Source organism: Ceratotherium simum, chromosome 35 (genome assembly GCF_057802395.1).
Source record: "Ceratotherium simum simum isolate JZ-2026a chromosome 35, ASM5780239v1, whole genome shotgun sequence".
Classification (NCBI taxonomy): domain Eukaryota; kingdom Metazoa; phylum Chordata; class Mammalia; order Perissodactyla; family Rhinocerotidae; genus Ceratotherium; species Ceratotherium simum.
Window position 1 is genome coordinate 21,357,229 of NC_141934.1, and position 6,717 is coordinate 21,363,945.

A 6,717-nucleotide genomic window follows, 5' to 3' on the forward strand; every position below is an offset into this window, starting at 1 on the left:
CCACAGCATGGCTTGACAAGCGGTGCGTTGGTGTGCGCCCAGGATCCGAACCTGTGAACCCCAGGCCGCTGAAGCGGAGCGCACGCACTTAACCGCTGTGCCACCAGGCTGGCCCTGGAAGGTATTTTTTAAAGAAGAGATTAACATTTAAATCAGTAGACTTTAAGTAAAACAGATTACCTTCCATAATATGGGTGGGCCTTATCTAGTTGTTACCTGGCCCACCGACGCCATAAACCAGTAACCGCAGCCCTGCTCGGACAAGCCTGACATGTTCTCTTTAGCTTCCAGGAAACCATCAAGAGAGGAAGGAGGAGGCGGCTGAGACATACAGTCAAAACCAGTTAAAACCAGTTGAAGGCAACATGGCAGTCTGACTTGACCTGACATAGACCCCACGGCTCATTGTACACTCGTTGTAATCTGTTACCCTGCTACGTAACACACCCAGCAGCGCCATGACTGTTTCCAATTGCCATGGCAATGGCAGTATATGACCAAATAAGGAAAGAAAAGAGGTGGCATCCTTGATTCCCAGAAAACTCTGCCCATTTCTCTGAAAACTATGAATTTTTCTCCCCGTCATTACCTGGACCCCTTATAACAGCTGCCTATGTGCCCGGTGAGCTGAGAAGTTGATTTGTGAACCCAGCTGCCACTTCTCCGTTCTTTGGCCATTGAATAAAAGCTTGTGACATTGACTGTTCAGCTTTGGTTTCATTTCAAATCCGCGACTCCGAACAGAAAAGAACCCTCCGGGGAGGGGATGGATTGTGGGTATGAGGCCCACCCATGGGGCCCTCCTTGGAGCTCCTCTGAATGTGGCTTGGAGTCCCACGGGAGTGAGGTCAATTTGGTAACACAGTCAGTTGAAGGCATTAATAGAAAAAAGACTGACTTCCCCCAACAAAGAGGGAACTCCGCCAGCAGACAGCCTTCAGACTCGAGCTGCAACATCACCTCTTCCCTGGGTCTCCAGCTTGCCAGCCTACCCCGCAGAATTTGGACTTGCCAGACTCCACAATCGTGTGAGTCAACTTCTTAAAATAAATCTCTCTCTCTTTCAATCTAGTTACATTCTATTGGCTCTGTTTCTCTGGAGAATTTTGACTACTACACCTGCCCATTATGGGTCCTTCCTTGCCCTTATCTGCGTTTTACCACAAAACCTAGAGGTAGGCTGGGCCGGGGGTCATAAGCCTCCTTTTCTAGATGAAAACATGGAGGCTCAGAGAGGTGGGAAGATTTGCTCAAGGTCACACAGCTAGTAAGTTGTCTGGCTAGGTTCTAACTCAACACTGCCTGATTCCAAAGCCCGTGCTTTATTTATTATTATTTTTTAAACACTTTATTTAGAAATAATTTGAAACACTGAGAAAATTTGCAAGATGAATACAAAGAAGTTGTATTCATTGTATCCTTGTATCCATTTCACCACCTTTGTGCCTCATTCTCCCTATAGGTACTTCTTATCAGTTTTATTATTACTGAGTTCCCATATACTCCCTGCCCCCACAGTGCACAGCCTCCTTCATTATCAGCATTGCCCACCAGAGGATACATTTGTTACAACTGATGAGCCTACATGGTCAAACCATAATCATCCATACCCCATACTCTTAAATACTTCAATATGTATCCCCTAACAACATGGGTATCTTGTTCCATAAACACAGAGCAATGATCTGATTCAGAATTGTAACATTGATACAATGTTCTCATTTCTCATAGCATATATAATGAATATATTCTTATATTCAAATTTTACCAGTTGTTCTAATGGTGTTCTTTACAGCATCCTCCCTCTCCCCAATCTAGGATCATATGTTACATTTAGCTGTCATATGTCACAGATGGGTTTCCTGGGAGGCCACTGGGAAAGGGATGGTGACTTTTTCGGAGGAAGTTCCCTGTGTCCTAATTGTCCATCCTTGAAGTATTTTGATGTGCAGATTGAGTAGTTCCCTGGCTTGTGGCCCATCTAGTCTGCCCCTAGGGACACTATATTGTATGACCAGCTCCTTAACTCTCTGTGAGTCAGACCTTCCTGGCTGCCCCTCCACCCCACCACTCATTAGGAGAATTGTGTCCATCTGAGGGTAAGCGTTGTCTCGTGGCTGCTATTATTTCAGGGTTCTACCATCCCCAGTGCCGTTAGGGAGCTTGTAACAGCATTTCCTATGGAGGAGGCCGCCTGAGTTTCTTAGTGATGCTGGGTCTTCTCACAGGCCTATTCCTTATGGCCTTGGTAAAGGTGCGTTTTCTGCTTTTCCACGGGAGAGAATTTGGTGACTTTTCTGACCCTATATAGCACACCCATCCCAGCATGCCCTCTTCCCTGATCTTTTAACCCCATCTTTCACCATCCCCATGGCAATACTGGCATTTGATCTCACTCAGCACAGGCTCTCACTTCTCCCATCCTTCTAGGAACTTTGCTGGCAGCAAGTCTGCACCTTCTCCTGGGGTCCTTGCCAGGGTGTGAAGTCCTGAATCCCAGGGCGGGGGGGGACTTCCAAATCAATAAACTCTTCCCCATCCAATTACACTGCAGCCCTTGATCAAGCATCGTTGGTTCCACTCACACACACCCACCCGACTTTTGCTGGTACTCGCTGGCTGGGTCTTATGGCTACTTGGTTTCATTTGTCTCCAGGTATTTTTTGATTTCTCCTTTGATTTCTTCACTGATCCAATAGGTGTTCAGTAGCATGTTGTTTAGTCTCCACATATTTGTGACTTTTCCTGCTTTTTTATTGTAGTCAATTTCTAGTTTCGTACTGTTGTGGTTGGAAAAGATGCTTGATATAATTTCAATCTTCTTGAATTTATTGAGACTCGTTTTGTTTCCCAACATATGTTCTATTCTTGAGAATGTTCCAAGTGCACTTGAGAAGAATGTGTATTCTGCTGTTTTTGGATGAAATGTTCTTTATGTATCTATTAAGTCCATCTGGTCTATTGTTTCATTTAAGGCCAATGTTTCCTTGTTGACTTTCTGTCTGGGTGATCTATCCATTTACGTAAGTGGGGTATTAAAGTCTCCTACTATTATTGTGTTGTTGTCACACCTCTCTTTAGGTCTGTTAATAACTGCTTTATATATTTTCATGCTCCTATGTTAGGTGCATAGATATTAATAAATGTTAAGTCTTCTTGGTGGATTGTCCCATTTATCATTATATAATGTCCATCTTTGTCTCTTATCTTTTTTGGCTTGAAGTCTATTTTGTCTGATATAAGTATGCCTACATCGATTTCTTTTGGTTGCCCTTTGCTTGGAGTATCATCTTTCGTCCCTTCACTCTGAGCCTGTGTTTGTCTTCAGTGCTGAGATGAGTCTCCTTGGAGACAGCGTATTCTTGGGTCTTGTTTTTTAATCCATCCAGCCACTCTGTGTCTTTTGATTGGTGAATTCAATCCACTTGCATTTAGAGTGATTATTGATATATGTTGATATATGAGGGCTTAATATTGCCATTTCATCTTTTGTTTTCTGGTTGTTCTATATTTCTATTGTTTCTTTTTCCTTGTGTTTCCACCTGCCATTTCAGTTTGGTGGTTTTCTGTGATGTGTTTCTCAGTTTCCTCTTTTTTTATGTTTTATGACTCTTTGAATTTTTGTTTTGTGGTTACCATGAGGTTTGTATAAAAGATCTCATAGATGAGATAGTCCTTTATCTGCTGATAGCATCTTATCTCCATTAGCCTATGCACGTTCTGTCCTTCTCCTCTTCCCCTTCTATATTTTTCTTGTCACAAATTATCCCTTTTGGTATTGTGAATTTTTTACCAAATTGAAGTGGTTGTAGTTATTTTTAGTGCTTTCTTTCCTTTTAGCCTTTTTGTTATGATTAAGTGTTTACTAACCTATTCTGACATAGAGTTGCAATTTTCTGATTCTGTCTGTCTATTGATCACCTTGTTCAAAGCTTTGTAAACCTTTGCCTTTTCATTTCAGGTAGGACAGCTCCTTTCAACATTTCTTGTAAGGCAGGTCTAGTGGCGATGAACTCCCTCAGCTTTTGTTTGTCTGAGAAAGCCTTTATTTCTCCTTCATATCTGAAGGATACCTTAGCTGGATAGAGTATTCTTGGCTAACAGTTTTTGTCTTTCAATATTTTGAATATATCATTCCACTCTCTCCTGGCCTGTAGAGTTTCTGCTGGGAAATCTGCTGATAGCCTCATGGGGGTTCCCTTGTAGGTTATTGTTTTTTTTCCCTTGGCTGCCTTTAATATTCTTTCTTTCTCATTGACTTTTGACCGTTTTATTATCTTGTGTCTTGGAGAAGGCCTTTTTGCATTGAGATAATTGGGTGTTTTATTAGCTTTATAGATTTGTATATCCAGTTCCTACTTCAGGTTTGGGAAGTTCTAAGCTATTCTTTATTTAAATAAGTTCTCTGCTCCCTTCTCTCTCTCTTCTCCTTCTGGTATACCCATTATCTTTGTGTTGTCTTTTCTAATGGAGTTGGATAATTCTCATAGAATTTTTACATTTTTTAAAAATCTTAGTTTTTTCTCCTCTTCTACTTGCAAAATTTCTAGTTTTCTATCTTCAAGCTCACTGTTTCTCTCTTCCATATGGTCTGCTCTATTTCCAGTGCTTTCTAATGCATTCCTCATCTCATTGACTTCTTCAGCTCCAGAATTTCTGTTTGGTTCCTTTTTAGAGTTTCAATCTCTTTGGCAAAGTACTCCTTCTGTTCATTGATTTTATTCCTGAGCCCACTGAACTGTCTTTCTGAGTTTTCTTGTAGCTCACTGAGTTTCTTCATGACAGCTCTTTTGAATTCTTTATCAGTTAGGTCACAATCTTCCATGACTTTATGTTTGGTTTCTGGAGAATTGTTATTTTCTTTTTGTGATGCTGTGTTACCATAATTTTTTGTGGTGCTTGCTGAGTTCTTCCTCTGCTGATCCCTTGTCATAGTGAACACTTTTCTTATTTAGGTATAGCTTTGTTTGTTTTGATTCTAACTATTTAACTGATTGGAGATTAGAGGCCTTTCTTTTGTTTTTCAGTAGGTGATGGAGATTAGAGGCCTTTCTTTGTTTTTCAGTAGGTGACACTATAGCACTAGTTTTTGGTTTCTCTTCCCTTAACTGCCTCAGGCTATATTTGAGGATCAGCACATTCCACCCTCCACCCCACCCTCCACTGCTTCTATTAGGGGTGTCGGGGGTACTCTCATCACTGATGCCTTGCTGTTGCTGGTGTTGCTGTGGTCGCTGGCTCCGCTCCTGGGGGTACAGTGATGGCTGATGCTCCTCCACCTCTGTCCAGAATCACCTGGGTCGGAAGCTCCACTGCGGTGGTGGGGGTGGGGGGGAGAAGTGGGGGAGGGAGCTGGGTTCACAGGCACCGCCTCTGCTGTTGTTTGTTTCCTTGTGGCCGTATGTGCCACTGTGATGGGAAGGTTGGAGTTGTACTTGTGCCTCCACTGCTGCCCACCAGGTTCGCTGGGGCTGGGGGTGGCTGCCTCAGCCACTGCCGCTGGGGGTCCAGGATCCTGGGTGCTGCCTCTGCTCTTCCTCCAGTTCACCTCCTCTTTGTACTGCAATCCACCCACCTTTATATGTACTGATGTGTCGCTCTCTCCAGCATCCTGGTGTGTTGGGCAATGTGGCCTTTATTGGGTTATGGATATTTTAGTCACTGTAGATTGAAGGAGAGAGACAAAGGGAACCTCCCATGCTGCCATGATGATGACACTTCTATGGCTATTTGGGATATAGGTCCTTCCTTCCCTTATCAGGCCCAGCACGTCCTCAGCTGGGTTATTTTGGGACTTAACCCTAGTCATAGGCCTAGTGGGCAGGAGTGAAGGTGGGCACCGGTCTTATGGAAGAGAGGCCTCTGCAGGGTCTCCATGCAAGGTGGGAGGTGGTAACTTTTAACAAGGTGGATGGGTGGGCTATTTCTGCAGCTCTGAAGGTTCAGAGGAATCTGGGGATTCAAGAATTCCAGGGGCTTCAACCCTTACATGCCCAGTCTGTGTCAGGGTCCCATTCTTCCCCAAGCAGGGTCTGACCTTGTTTAGCAGACCTGATTATTTTGAGAGTATATAACTTTCTTTTACATCCACTAGGATGGCTATAATCAAAATGACGGACAATAAAAAGTGTTGGTGAGTGGAGAAACTGGGACCCCGTTCATTGCTGGTGGGGGTGTAAACGGTGCAGCTGCTATGGAAAACAGTAAGGTGGTTCCTCAAACGGTTAAACATAGAGTTACCATATGACCCGGAAATTCCATTCCTAGGTGTACATACCCAAGATAAATGAAAATATATGTCCACATAAAATCTTGTACACAAATGTTCATAGCAGCATTATTCCTAGTGGCCAAAAAGTGGAAGCAATCCAAATGCTTATCAACGGATGAATGGATAAACAAAATGTGGCATATCCATACAATGGAATATTATTCGGTAACAAAAAGGAAAGAAGCACTGACATATGCTGTAACACGGATGAACCTTGAAAACATTGTGCTAAGTGATAGGATCCAGACACAAAAGGTCACATCTTGTAGGATTCCATGTACATGAAACATCTGTAATGGAGACAGAAAGCAGATTTTTTTTTTTTTTTTTTGTGAGGAGATCAGCCCTGTGTTAACATCTGCCAATCCTCCTCTTTTTTTGCTGAGGAAGACTGGCCCTGGGCTAACATCTGTGCCCATCTTCCTCTACTTTATATGGGATGCCCC